Source organism: Equus przewalskii, chromosome 1 (genome assembly GCF_037783145.1).
Source record: "Equus przewalskii isolate Varuska chromosome 1, EquPr2, whole genome shotgun sequence".
NCBI lineage: Eukaryota > Metazoa > Chordata > Mammalia > Perissodactyla > Equidae > Equus > Equus przewalskii.
Genome location: NC_091831.1, coordinates 49418857 through 49433631, shown reverse-complemented (window position 1 = coordinate 49433631; position 14775 = coordinate 49418857). Strand labels below are relative to the sequence as shown.

General features: G+C 39.8%; 1 protein-coding gene across 3 annotated transcripts in view; it reads left to right on the top strand.

Moving 5' to 3' along the window:
• The window catches only part of SLC16A9 (solute carrier family 16 member 9), a 58320-nt gene that overhangs the window by 2151 nt on the left and 41394 nt on the right, over nt 1-14775 (top strand). The window contains exon 1 of one of the 3 annotated variants that reach the window (XM_008530516.2): nt 806-946. The exons of the other annotated variants lie outside the window; for them this stretch is intronic. The gene's annotated coding sequence lies outside the window, so the exon portion shown is untranslated. Of the gene's footprint in view, nt 1-805; nt 947-14775 lie in introns of those variants that run through there. 3 annotated transcript variants of the gene reach the window in all.

Sequence of the window (14775 nt, the reverse complement as noted above, 5' to 3'; positions counted from 1 at the left end):
TCTTTTTAAGGCCCTGGGAAGTGGAAATTACATGATAAAATAGTTTGTCTGCAATTTTCCAATAACATACTTTTAGCACCACTGGCTGCCTAAGAACATCCTTCTCTGTTTCTTCCCTTTTGTGTGTGGGTGAGTGGAGTCACAAGGACCCTTCATATCTATAGAATGAATGTAAGGAGGGACTAAAGATGTGGAGAGGTAGATCAGGACCCTGGGCAATCTTTTCCCACTTCTGACTTTGACTCTGAAAAGATAGTGATGGTGTGCATTGGTTGGTGTCTAAATCTGTATCAGGGCAGATCATGGTGCTTTGGCGGTGTATCTGGTCATGAAACTAGAGCTGGAGGATGACAATTAGACAGATTTGGTTGGATTTTCAAGCTTTACTTCTTCACCCCAATTCTTTGAACCCCTACTTTTTGTAGTGTTTTTCTCCAGTGACATATCTCTTGAACTTAATTCATAGAATGCAATTGCGTCTAGAAGGCCAGTGTGAAGGTGCAAAAGAAATGATGTTTTGCTTGTATAACTACAGCTTTCCAAGAAAGTATCACTGAGTGACTAATTTTGATTAAAGAGTGCAAGAATGCATATATTTTGATCTAGTTGGCCTTTTCTTTGAGAGGTTCTTTGTAGACACCAAAGTATCTCCTGTAGATAAGGAGATTGAATGATAACTTAAAATTGAGTTTGAGGAAAGATGGTCCCCACCTTCAAAGAGTTTAATCTGGTGGGAAAGATAGGCGTGTTTACAAAGATCTACAACACAAGATAGTATAAATGGAGTCATGACAGGAACATCAGTGGTGTGCTATTGAGTGGCCGAGAAAAGGACAGGTTCATTCAAGGTTAAGAACTTGTGGTGGCTGTAGCATTTCAGCTGGGACTTGAAGAAGGAAGATTTCCTCGATGGAGAGGCCTGCTCGAACTAGGAAATAGCACAGAGGTAAGGAAGTCTGGTATGTTCAAAGGAAGCAGAGCAATTTGGAGTTTGGAAGTTAAGATAACTTAAGATCATCCCAGCCTGGAGCCTGGAATTTAAGATAGATAAGTTTGGGAGATAAGACGCAGCTGGAGTATGGAGAGCATGACAAGCTATGCTAAGAAATAAGATGTGATTGAACAGTATTATGTTTATATCAACAACGTTAGCATCTTTAACTGAAGTTTATGCCTTGAAGTTCAATTTTGTGAGCTTCCCCCTAAAATAAATAAATGAATAAAATCTTAATGGTATTTACTTCTTATCAATGTTACTGTAAAAGAGTAATGTGTTCCAAAGAGCCTTCAATGCTTCATTTAAATCCAGCAGTTTTTTCCTCCAAAATCTGCAATCTTGTGGTATAACAACTCTTAGTTTATTAAAACTTTGGATAGGAAAACACCTCCGCTTTCCTGGGCCAATATGCAGAGTAAACCCACTTTCTATTTTCTGTTTCAATTGTCAATAACAATAATAATTATTATTAATGTTTACTAACGTGATATGTTAAGTGAGCCACATACCTTTTTTTTTGTTTTTTTTGAGGAAGATTAGCCCTCAGCTAACTACTGCCAGTCCTCCTCTTTTTGCTGAGGAAGCCTGGCTCTGAGCTAACATCCATGCCCATCTTCCTCTACTTTATATGTGGGATGCCTACCACAGCATGGCTGCCAAACGGTGCCATGTCCACACCCGGGATCGGAACCAGTGAACCCCGGGCCGCCGAGAAGCGGAACGTGCAAACTTAACCGCTGCGCCACAGGGCCGGCCCCATCGACATACCTTATTTTATCTAGGGAGCCATAATTTTTATCTCAGACTAAGAATTTTAATCGGGTCGCTCAGCTAAGTAAATGATGGGACCAAGAAGTCTGTCTCGAGAGACTATCCTTTGAACAATTGTGCTATCACATAACAAGGGCATAATGCGTGATAACTATTATTAATAGTAGTTACAAATTGGGCCCGCTACCTGTAGGAATGTTTCTCTATTTTTTTCTTTGCATCCTCATTCTCATCACTTTTATTTTATTTTACTTTGTTTTTTAGATTGAGATATAATTGACATATAACATTGTATTACTTTTAGGTGTACAACATAATGATTTGGTATATGTACATATGGTGAAATGATTACCACAATACGTTTAGTTAACATTCCCTCACCACACGTAGTTACAATTTTTGGTGATAAAAACTTTTAAGATCTACTCTCTTAGCAATTTTCAAATATACAATACAGTACGTTAACTATAGTTATCATGCTGTACATTACCCATTGTTCTGATTAATTGTACTTTACAGATACAATGATGGGACATATTACAATGCTGTAACACATCTTCAAACTGTTATATCATCTTGTACTTTTATGACCCACTCAAAAGAAGCCCTTAAGCTCTTTGAGAAGAGATGGGATGTGGGATGAGAAAAACATTAGTAAATGTGACAGCATTGAACACAAAGACCAGACCTGCCAGATTCTCTTAAAGACTGTCAGTTTCAAGTATTCTTCTCATTATTCCCAATAAACCCTCGAATGCACCAGATCTTTTCGTATTTCAGAATCCCATCTATGTTGTTATGTGTCTTGATTTTTCTATTCTGAAAGTGATATAGCAAATATACTAGTTTGTACATGACATACTAATGTGTGTATTCAGACAAAAAACTGGATTCTACATAATCATGTACAAATTATGCAAAACATATACTAAGCAAAAGGACACACCAATGTAGATAGCATCATCATAGATTTTTTCACCAGAACTAGTACTTGGGCCAAGCTTTGTGGGATATGGGTTGTGTGGGATAGAGATAAACTGTAACAAGAGCCTGGCAGTCTAGAGAGCATGATAAGAGTGTGGGATACAGGAAGATGATCATATCAACTTGTATCTAAGTGTCAGGCCCTCATTTTGCCTACATTTAACTATTAAATCTCTAGATCTTTTCATGTTTTCTCAGACTCTGAATGGTTTACAAATTCTGTTTTCTCTTGTGAGCCTGGGAGCAGGACTTGGAAATAGGCTGGCTGTTCGCTGGATTGGTCAGTAAGGAATCTTGATTCTGGTCTCCCTAAACCTCAGTTTTCTCATACAGATGAAGAAACTGAGGAGCTGATAAAATTGCTGGTGGCAAGTTTACAAGATTCACCCAGGGGGAACAGGCATCATAAATGACCAGAGCAGACTAGGGTTGGAGGGTGGGGAGAGCACAGGTGAAACTCTAAAAGCAAGTTAACCTTTGTCCTGTGTCAGGGAGACACTAGGGAGTGGAAGGAACTGGAGTGAACGTGCCCATGCACTGATGGCCAGAGTTACTCAGTTCCAGCCAATTGTTAGATAAGAAGGAGGGCCCACTGTTGCCAGATCTTCTGATTTTTCAATACAATATGGAAATTCAGATTTGTATGTGAACTCTTCCAGTTTTAAAACATTGACAATTCACTCAAAATTTCTGAAAGTAAAATAAAAATTGGGTGGGCCAGACAAAACACCTCTGGAGATCTAGAGATCAGATTTGGCCTGAGTGCTGCCAATTTGTTAGATCGTTTCCAAGGTTCCTTCTGGCTTCAACTTCTATGATCCTATACTCAATCCGTTTTATCTCTAACCCATATCTTCCCCTTTGCTAAAACATATTCTAGTACTCGCCATATCTAAAATATGAGAGCTTTGGAGGCGCTCTTTGGCAAGTGCTGGACTATGATAGACCTATAAGGCCTTTAAGGTCAAAAGATGTCCTTTTTCAGTGAACATGCTGTTGACATAATTCAGAGGCCTCAGCAGTTAAATACTTGTGTTAATTATCCTTTTCAGAGACAATTAGTGTGGTTTAATTCCAGGACCTAGAGTTGTTTCTCTAAACATTTTCCTTCCTGCTCTTCCTTCTCACCCCACTGTGAGGTAATAACCAGCTAGGAAATTGATCCTGGTTTCTACTTGGGCAAGGTGTATTTATAGACTTGACTTATGGTGCTCAGACGAAGAAATCTTCATCATCTTTACCCTGGCAAGATTTCACCATGTAGTCTGTCTGTCTTCTCAAACATAGAGCTCTTTGGGGATGTCCTTGAATTGCAGCTAGGTGAATAAGTTGAGTTAGGCTTTGATGAGCTGCGTTAATACAGCAGTTTAGTTTTTTTTTTTTTAAGTATGTTTATATGGATCCAAAAGATAAAAATGAAAACGAAAGTAATGGATTTGCATATGAATCCAATTCCACATTATTTTGAATAACTCTGACTCCTAGGAGAACTATGCACTAAAATTCTTTAATGTAAAATTTTTTTTTAAAGCTTGGATTCTTGAATTTGACTGGCTAGGACGTGTTCTTCATTTTATATCAATGAGCTATTTTACAAACAAGTGGACTGACTGTGTCTGAAGAGCTCAGAGTAGATATTGACAATGAGAAGGAAGCATCTGAGTAAATAAAACAAGATTGGCATGTTCAGAGAAAGCACATACCTTATTGTGACTGAGCTGACTGTGAGAAGACAAACAGAAGGCTCTGAGCTACCGTTTGTCCTTGTCTTGGCTCCAGCGATGTCACATTTCCTTGTACTTCAGAGGGTACATTAACTGTGTTTGGATGTTTAACATTTAAAACAAAGTCTAAAAGAATCAGGTAATTATCTGATTATTCGAGAGATACCATCTGATGTTATATTGGTAAAAAATTTGGATTAAAAAATCAATTTCTGTATTTTTACCCGTGTATTTGGGTAGTCCTTCAGATTCGATGATGGAAGCAGGCTCTAAGTTTCATGGAGGTGGGGACCACATTGCCATCACTCCATAATACCTTCTAAATCTACTCGATTCATTTTGTTGAATGAAAGATATTTGATTAATCAATATACAGGAGATTTAGGTAAGAATGTTTTCTATGCATTCATTCATTCTCTTCATAAAGATTTATTGAGTTTTTACTATGTGCCAAGCACAATTCATAGTGCTGGGGATATGGGCGAGGCTTATGGGTTAGATACCTTAACAAATAATAACAATATATTGTGATAAATGTTGTAATAGCAAGGCTGCCCAATCGCTGTGAGCCCTGTGAGGAGGAATGACTAACTGTTGGAGCGTCAGGATGGCATCAAGTAGCCCAAGACTTTGAGCTAAGTCGTGAAGGAAAAGCAGGAGTTTGTCAGGAGGCTGATTGGAGAAAGCATTACAGCCCTCTCTACCAGCTGGTGGGAACTGAGGGCTCAAAGGCATGGAGGAGGGAAAGAGTCTGGCTTAAGTACTGAATTGTGACAGTGACCTGGGGAACACAGGTTTGTGCGACGTCCTAGAGAGGTGTGGGGTTGGGAGCCAGATTGTTGTAGATCTTTAGACAAAAACCGAAAGAATCAGATAACTAGCTGAGTGTTTAAAGATCTAAATATTAATAGCATGTGGACAAAACATGGATTTGGAAAACCAGTTTTTTCATTTTTATTTATAAGTGTTGAATAACATTGATTGATGGAGGGCTGTAAGCTCCATGAGGGCAGCAACAATCATCTTTGATTTTCTTGTGCATTTATGATAATAAATTAAAGAAAAAACTTGTTGTCTGCTAATGGGTAAACTGTGAGCAGTGAGGAACCACTGAAAGATTTGAAAGGTTGGAAGCAGAAGTTGAGATGATCAGAAGCATGGTTTGAAAATATGGCTCTAGCGGCCGCCTGACAGATGCATTGCAGCAGGAAGAGACTGCAAGCAGAGGGATTCATCAGTAGGCGCTGTGACTGTCCAGGGATTTGCAGAGAAGATGGAGAGCAAGAGTCTGATTGCAGAGCTCTTTGTCTGCAGGACCGTGTTCCTGATTGACATGGGACGCTGGAGAGGAGGAACAGGGAGGGGATGAAAGGGGCTTTCTGTTTTTGGGCAAATGGAGGTATGGTGATGTTAGTTTTCCCCGTGAAATTCAGGAGGAAGAATTATGAATATGTTGAGTGTGAGGGGCCTGAGAACATGCAGATGAGCTCTTGACATAGAAAATGGTGAGAAATTGGTTAGAAATGTGGATCTGGAGTTCTGAAGAGAGGTCTGGCCTGAGAATGGAGACTTTGGACTCTGCCCTTGGCATATCTGTGATCATTTGATGAGGCTAGAGAGAGCCTGTGGGGAGTCATGTGGGAGTGGGCTCAGGAGAGTTAAGGAGGCAGCGGTTTGCAAAGAAGAAGAGAGAGGTAAACAGTATCAAGGCTGAGGGGGGTGCAGTGGCTCAGTGATGAGGAGGTAGGGGGCACCACAGGGAGAAGACTTTTCTTGTTTGGGTGCATGACAGCCAGAAAACACTGAGCTGGGGAATGATTAGGAGGTGAGAAAGTGGAGGCAGGGAGAGGACTTTTTCAGGTTCTTCTGAAAAAGCCTTTAAAAGATGCAACAATATCTATGAACTTTTACTGTATGCCAAGGACCATACCTAGTGCTTCATAGAGATTATTTCTATATTCCTCATAAAAATCCTGAGAGGAAGGAGTTCTTACTATTCCTATTTTATAAGATGAAGAAATAGAGAAGTTTGTTAACTTGCTTAAAGTCACATGGCTGATGGCAGAGCCTTAACTATGAACCCAGGAGAAATGACTCCAGGATCCCTGTTCTAGACCAGGGACTTTCAGTGTTTTGACTGTGACCCACAGTAAAATGTATTTTACAGCCTGGCCCTGTACACATACTCAGGCACATATATAAAGACTGAAATAGCATTGAACTCAAAATAATGCTGAACCCTTACCATCATGCTGAGGGTGCTCTTATGTTTTCTATTCTCATTTATTTTATTCTGTTCTAAATTCCAGTTTTACAAAGTGCTGTGCACAGTCCACAATTGATTTCACAACCCATGAGGCAGAGTTTGAACAACACTGCTCTAGACACCACTTTGTGTTGCTTCCCAAACTGTAGCTTAATACTCTTTTCTATTAAACTCAACAAACATTTATTGAGTGCCTACTATATGCATAGATATGGAAAGAACATAAAGCATATAAGATGTGCCTTGATCCCAGGGAATTTTCAGTGTAGTGAAGAGAAAGGGAGAAAGACGAGTCAATGGCTAATTATAATGCCTGCCAGAGTGAAATAAGAAAAGAGAGGTGTAAGCAACATATCGTGGAAGCATACAGGAAAGAGTGATTAATGTCGGCTCTGAATATATCTTGATTTAACTAGTAGTGTTTAGTGTCTTTTGTGCTACGAGAATATTAAAAAGCTTTTATGAAATGAATAGAAATGTCTTTGGTAAAGACTTTGATGCATAAAGACTAAAGGGGTCTGGCCCGGTGGCGTAGTGGTTGGGTTCACACTCTCCACTTCGGTAGCCTGGGGTTTGTGGGTTCAGATCCCAAGTGCAGACCTACACCCTGCTCATCAATCCATGCTGTGGCAGCATCCCACGTACAAAATAGAGGAAGAGTGGCACAGGTGTTAGCTCAGGGACAATCTTCCTTAAGCAACAAGAGGAAGATTGGCAGTAGATGTTAGCTCAGTGCCAATCTTCCTCACCAAAGGAAAAAAAAAAAAAGAATAAAGGCTAAAGGAGATTTGGAGACCATAATATTCTGTGTATTATACTCAAAGGTCTGAAGTGGTCAGAGTATAATAAATATTATTTAGATATCAGTTTGTTCAGTATAAGCCCCTGAATGATGTCAACAAGTTGAGTCGTATTAAAAGTATCCATTAAAAAAAGTTTTAAAATCAAGGTGCATTCATTAAAAAAAAGTTTATAATCAACTTCCCAAAGTAAAAGAATGCAGCCATAGTGACCCTTTATGAACCCGCATGAAGTGATAACTCCTGGGTTAAACGGAGAGAGGCTTAAATAGAATGTAGTAAAATGCCTGTGGACACTGGGGTAGACTGACGATTATTAATACCTACCTCATAGAGCTTTGTGTAGATTAAAAAGATAACATTTGAAAGTCCTTGGCACTGTGTCTGATACCTAGAAAGTGTTAATAGAAAATGGTAATTAAAAGTTATTCCATGATATAGTTAAGTAATAGTATATTTAATCCTTAGAAAAATTTAATTCCACTGTTTAGGGAATTCCTAAGAAAAGATGGTTTCACTATAGGGATTTAAGGACGTTTGAAATATTTTTCCATAGCCATGATTCAAGTGGGTTAAAAAAATGATCAATTTAAATAACTAAAAGCCGTCAAGTCTTTCATTTTATGCTTGTACACGAGGACTTGCATTTGTTTAAGATGGCCTGTAGTCCACTCCTTTTGCTCAATAACCACACAATGAAATCACCTGGAGCCCTTTAGCAACCTGGCCTCAACCACAGGGATCCTGTATTACTGGGTCCAGCATGGGCCCAGGCATTGGTCATATGTAAGCCCCCAAAGTGATTCTACTGTGCAGCTGGATTTGAAACCCCCTGCAGGTCTTCATGTATGCTCTGATGATTGGAAACACGCTCATGTGGAGATACAACCTTAAAATGGGGTCTTTCATTTGCTTTTTTGATGCACACAGAGTTACCACCTTTTCTTGAGAACTAGTTTAGAAAGGAAGATCTTAGGAGTCTTTGGAATAAGGGTGGGGTCTCTTTGAACTGGGGAGAGAGTATGAAACTGGGGTCTGAAGAATGACAGACAGACTTGACTTCACGCAATGCTTCAGAGACAAAGGAGCCGATTTTGAAAAGTCGTGTGTAGCCCTTGTCAACTTTGATATGAATTCTCACCTCCATTCTGCCAATGAGTACCCTAATAACTGCACAGCAGCCTCTGGGAAAGGGGTGCTTGTAGGCTCTGTAGTTTCCTGAGCTGAGAAGAAAAGGAAGGAAGGAAGGGAAAGGAAGAAAGAATGATGGAAAGGAAGCAAAGGCAAACCTTGTTTTGAGTTTGGTGCCTCTTTGCTTCATCTTCTCTTGGCTGTTGGTGACCTGAAGGCTCTTGGTGACCTAAGAGCATACCATTGTTGTCTTTGTGGTCTTTCCTCACTGAGACTTCCCTCTTCCCATTTGTCGACTTTTTCTTACTGTCAGGAAATTATTCGAGATGTTGAAAATGCCAGTTCCAGCGCCTATCGTTTTTTTGGAGGTAGGAATTTGGTAATAATTGTGTGTGTGTGTGTGTGTGTGTGCGTGCACATGCGTGTGCGTGTGCTTTTGTGGCAGGAAAGGAGGAGAGTCGTGGATGTTCTGGCCAGCTGTATTTGTGGGGCTAATACTTTCAGATTTTGAGGGGATCTATGTCAAGATAAAAAAGCAAATTTTTATAACAATCCATTAGGTTTAAAAGGATAAAAAGTAATGATCACTTATGCTGAGATGACTGTGTGCCAGATGCTGGGCTATGGGCTTTATATAAACTAACTCAATCATCACGACAGTTTGATGAAGTAAGTACTATTCATTCGCCCACTTCATAGATGAGGGAAGTGAGGTGCAGAGATATTTAAGTAACTTGTGAAGATCACAACTCTTGGCTGGTGTCAGAGCTGGGATGTGCACCAAGCCCATGCTCTTATTCCTTATGCTAAATTTTCTAGAATACATGTCTTCACGTGTTTATAGATATAAATAACTGTGTGTGTGCTTGTATGAAACTGTAGCTATTGACATAGCAGAAAGGTAGAAATTCTACTAACTATTCTTTGGGACCATATCATGCCATTACCAAAAGATCCTAGCTTCCTCCCCAATACCTTCTCCAAATTGGGAGGTTGTTTTGCTAATTTGAACAAATTAAAGTTGACTCCATCCTCATGTTGACAGCTTTATTATAATTATCACCATCATCATCAACATTATCCTCATCATTAGAATCTCTGAGTTTTGCCCGCCAACCCTATGCCTGCTCTGTTGGAGACTGTAGCCGGTGGCTGGGGCATGTGGCTTGGACCCAGAGAGGTGGGGCGGCCATTTTGGCATTGGCTGCCTGGAGGTTCTTGCAGCTGCTCCTCCCCAGGTCTTTTCCTGGGCTGCTGTACAGCAGAAGGATGGCATTATGGGTGGTTGAGTGATTCTTTAGAGGCTGTGTGCCCAGGCTTGGCCATTTGGGACAATGGGAAAGAGACAGGAAAAGACTCTCCTCTCTTCTGGCTGGCAGTGGTGTGTGCTTGCTCTCTCTGGAGCCGCAAGGGTGAAACTGTGCTCATTCTCTAGCCGAACACCAGCCAACAAATTTTGGGGGTTTGCCATGTCAAACTGTGGGGGTTAATAGCGTTGCCTCTACCAGTGGGGACAGAGCCAAATGTCACAGTGAGGAGGGAGCAGGCAACTCTCCATTCCTTTGTTCTCCTTTTTTGCTCCAGGGTGCTTAGAAAAATATCGTGCTCTCCTGAGAAGGTCCAATTATTCTGCTCTCTTGTAAAGTTCTGATCTTTAGAGAGAGATGCTTACTCTTCTATAACCTTCCAATTCACTTAGGTGAGTTAGCGCGTTAGAGTTATTTTTTTGAGTTGTTTGATAACACTTTTTCCTATTTTCATTAAAAAGAGTTTTGCTAATCTGCAGATAAATGGATGTAACCATCTTTTAAATTTCGTATCACAATGATTCCCTTCTGCATTTTCCCAAACATTTTATAGAGAATCAAGAAAATAACTTGTGCCATGGTCATCACTCCTATCAGAAGTTTTGCTTTTGTTGCTATTGGAATCCTAGATGTGCTGATCAATAGAGATTTTAGGGGGTAAATAAGCTTTGTTCTTGGCAGTGTGGATGACAGGTACAGCTAAAAGAACCACCAAGTGCTGGCTGTTGCACTGGGGTGGGTGGACTCAGGGCAGAAGAGTTTCCACTTGCTCCAGTCCCCTTCTTTACCCCTAACTGCCTCTATCGTCTTCCCTCCCTCACCTGTGTCCTTCCTCCACTGGGACAGAAGATGGCACAGCTGGTCAGAAGTTGTTCTTCTGTCCTATAGGGCAATGATTCTCAGCCCTGGCTGCACATTAGAATGACAGAAGGGTCAGGCTCACCCGGGGCTTGGCATCAGGGATGTTTAAAAGCTCCACAGATGATTCCAGCGCAATAGGGGTCAAGAACCACTGAGGTTGGGCAGCGTTGTTCAGAGTGCATCTGTGGATGGCCTGGCTCAGAATCGCAGGTTGACTTTTTAAAAAGGCAAATTCTGAGATTTCTAACACACTAAAAATGCTTAGGCCTTGAACTTGAAACTTGAAAGGAAACCAAATCGTAGGAGTAAACATCACTTTTGAATTATTCCAAATCGCAATCTGCCAATGTCCAGATCTTGGTTTAAATATGCTAAGTATTAAGAAATAACTAAAGATTAAAAATTCTCGGAAGCCCTAAATTTATAAATGATTCAGTAACTGCTTGCTGAAGAACTGTGGTGTAACTAGCAACTATTCCTTAGAAAGTAGCTATCAAATTAGCAGAAATCCCTTACTGTTATTAAAGTAATAGCTAACATTTGTTAACATTTTTTCTGTGTGCTAGGCACTGAGCTTTGCACTTTAAGTTCATTTTCATCTCATTTTACAGATGAGAAAACTGAGGCTCAGACATTAAGTAATTGGCTCAAAAACATAGCAAATAGCATAGTCTGGCTCGGAACCCAGAAAAGCATGTAAGAACAAAGCTCATGATTTTAATCATTACTCAGTTCCTGCCATTCTGGAACCAGATACTAGAAAAATTTTCCCTCTTCCTTTCTACCCCATCTTTACGGTAAAACTAAGAAGATTAAAGGGAAGCTATCAAGCAATTGAATATATTATTAACTCGCTCCCTATCATTTTCTTTACATCCTTCTTCTATATGTACATAAAGCAGCCAAAGATCACTGATGTTTACTTCAGAAACCCTGAATTTATGTTTGTTTTCAGTTGTTAGACACTTCTTTTATGACGTGTAGTCATTTCTGCTCGCGAGGAGAAGCTTTGCTCTCCTTTGCTCCTTTGGGGAGCCACACTACAATGGAATAAACAACACATAATCTCCTGATTTTATTGCCCTACTGTAGACCTGTTTAGGTTAAAACTCTGGGAGTGTCTGTGGGGAGGTGTGAGGGCATGAGTGGGGAGGACCGCTGGCCTCGGGGAGGGCTGCACGTCTACGAAAGGCCTCGTGAAGATATTGTTGATTTTAGCTCCAAATCAGGCTGTATATATGGTGATTGTAACCATGTGTGTGTTTATCGCTTTATTTTTGCTTTATAAATCAGCTTTATTGAGGTATAATTTACATACAATAAAATACAATAATTATAAGTGGACAATATGATGAATTTTGAAAAATTAATATAGTTGGGTTTACATTAATTTTTTTAATAACAGCTTTATTAAAATACAATTCACATACCCTATAATTCATCTATTTAAAGATTCTATTTTTCCTTTTCTCCCCAAAGCTCCCCCAGTACATAGTTGTGTATTTTTAGTTGTGGGTCCCTCTAGTTGTGGCATGTGGGATGCCGCCTTAGCGTGGCCTAATGAGTGGTGCCATGTCCGTGCCCAGGATCTGAACCTGCGAAACCCTGGGCTGCCGAAGCAGAGCTCATGAACTTAACCACTCGGCCACAGGGCCGACCCCTCATTCATCTATTTAACGTGTACAATTTTATGGCTTTTAGTATATTCACAGACTTATGCAACCATCACCACAATCAGTTCTAAAACATTTTCATCACCCCCAAAAGAAACCTCATACCCATCAGCAGTCACTTCCCATTTCCCCCCAAACATCCTAGCCCTAGGCGACCACTAATCTACTTTCCATCTCTAAAGATTTGCCTATTCTGGAAGTTTCATGTAAATGGAATCATAAAATATGTGGTCTTTTGTGATTGGCTGCTTTCACTTAGCATAGTGTTTTTAAGGTTCATCCATGTTGTGGCCTGTCTCAGTGCTTCAGTCCTTTTTGTTGCTGAATAATATTCCAGTGTGTAGATATACCACATTTTATTTATCCATTCATCAGTTGATGGGCATTTGGGTGGTTTCCACTTTTTTGACTGATAGCATTAATTTTGACAGTGTAAATGTTTAACAGATATCTTGATTTTTACAGACTCATTTTGGCTTTTGTTTTCCTTCAACATTTAATATGCCAGGAGTCTGAGGTAACTTAGTCTTCTCTGACTTCTAAGACAATCTTATTAACACCACCACAATTGGATTCACAGTTATACTAAAGTTATGATTTCTTTATAGCTATTTCATATTGTAAAAAATTCTTATAGAATTATAAATAGAGAAATACATATAATGAGGATGACTCAGTATGATTTTACAGAAAGTTTTAATAGTTTATTTAGAAGGACAAGAGGGTGGGTTCTTTTTGTTTTCCTTTATAAAATGACATTGATATAAAACTAAATTTATTTTACTTCAGAACAGAAATCTTAAACTGTGCTGATTATGAAATGTCACGGGAGAGGGACAAAACTGATCCAGCAACTATATCTTTTAAAGGACTAACTTTGGCATTAATGTGACAACGTTCACTAATATACGAATCAACAAATAGAGTAGACTCACTTGAAAGTTTCTGTCTCTGACTCAGATGAACTTATATTATTTTAAAGCTTTTTGGTTTATAATTTGTCAAAAATCCGTCTTACCTGTGTAGACATTTTTGCAACTGATGACTGCAGATGTTGCACTTTTCACCCCTTAAACATTGTAGAGTGAAACTACTTTAGAACTAGAAAAGTGAAAGTAGAAGTGGAATAATAGCTGTGGTAGGAGGCCGACTCAAGAATCAGAAACAGGCATTATTACCTGTACACCTTAACCGCCTCTCCTGTGCTTGTCTCCCATTAAACGACATTTAATTAATTAATGTTTGAAAGATGAGCTTCAGTGTGTATTAAAGTATATTTGTTTACCTATATTTCATTAGAGTTCCAAAAGAGTTGTTTGCTTATCTTCATTTTCATTAGCACACTCAAAGAATGATTTGTTTACCTACATTTTTATGACAATTCCCAAAGAGTTTTTTCTCAATTCCCAGAATGCCTTTACCAACTGTGGTGCTGGCGAATAAATGACAGATGTTTGGGGGGGACAAAACTCGCAGCCGGCAAATAGCAATGTCAACACTAAAACCGCTCTGGCAGAACAGGTCTGCTCTTTAGTTCGTGAAACTTGTGACCTATATAGGAGTCAGAACTGAAACTAATTTCCAGTAGCTTTTGAAGGAATTTTATTTTAACAGCTTTGTTGAGATATAATTCACATATGATAAAATTCACCCGTTTAATATGTACGGTTCAGGTGGTTTTATCCGTGGAGTTGTGCAACTTGCACCACAGTCTACTTTTAAAACATTTAAAAATAATTTTAAACCGTTTTCGTTACCCCCAAAAGAAACCTTGTACCATTTAGCAGTCATTCCCTATTCCTACCCCTCAAACTGTTTTCTGAAGTGGCTGCAGCCTTTTCATCCCCACCAGCAACATATGAGCGTTTCAGTTCTCTACATCTGGCTGTGGTTTATAGCCCTCCATAAAATAAGAGTGGCATAAATGGAAATGAAGGAAGGTCATGAAGTCCAGTATGACTTAGACATTTTTTTTTTGAGGCAGATTAGCCCTAAGCTAACCTCTGCCGCCAATCCTCCTCTTTTTGCTGAGGAACACTGGCCCTGAGCTAACATCCGTGCTCGTCTTCCTCTACTTTATGTGTGGGATACTTGCCCCAGCATGGCTTGACAAGCAGTGCATAGGTCCGCACCCAGGACCCAAACCGGTGAACTGCAGGTCGCCGAGGCAGAATGTACAAACTTAACTGCTGCACCACTGGGCCGGCCCTAGACTTTTCACTCACCTCATGGATGACTAAATCAAGACAAAGTCAACCTGG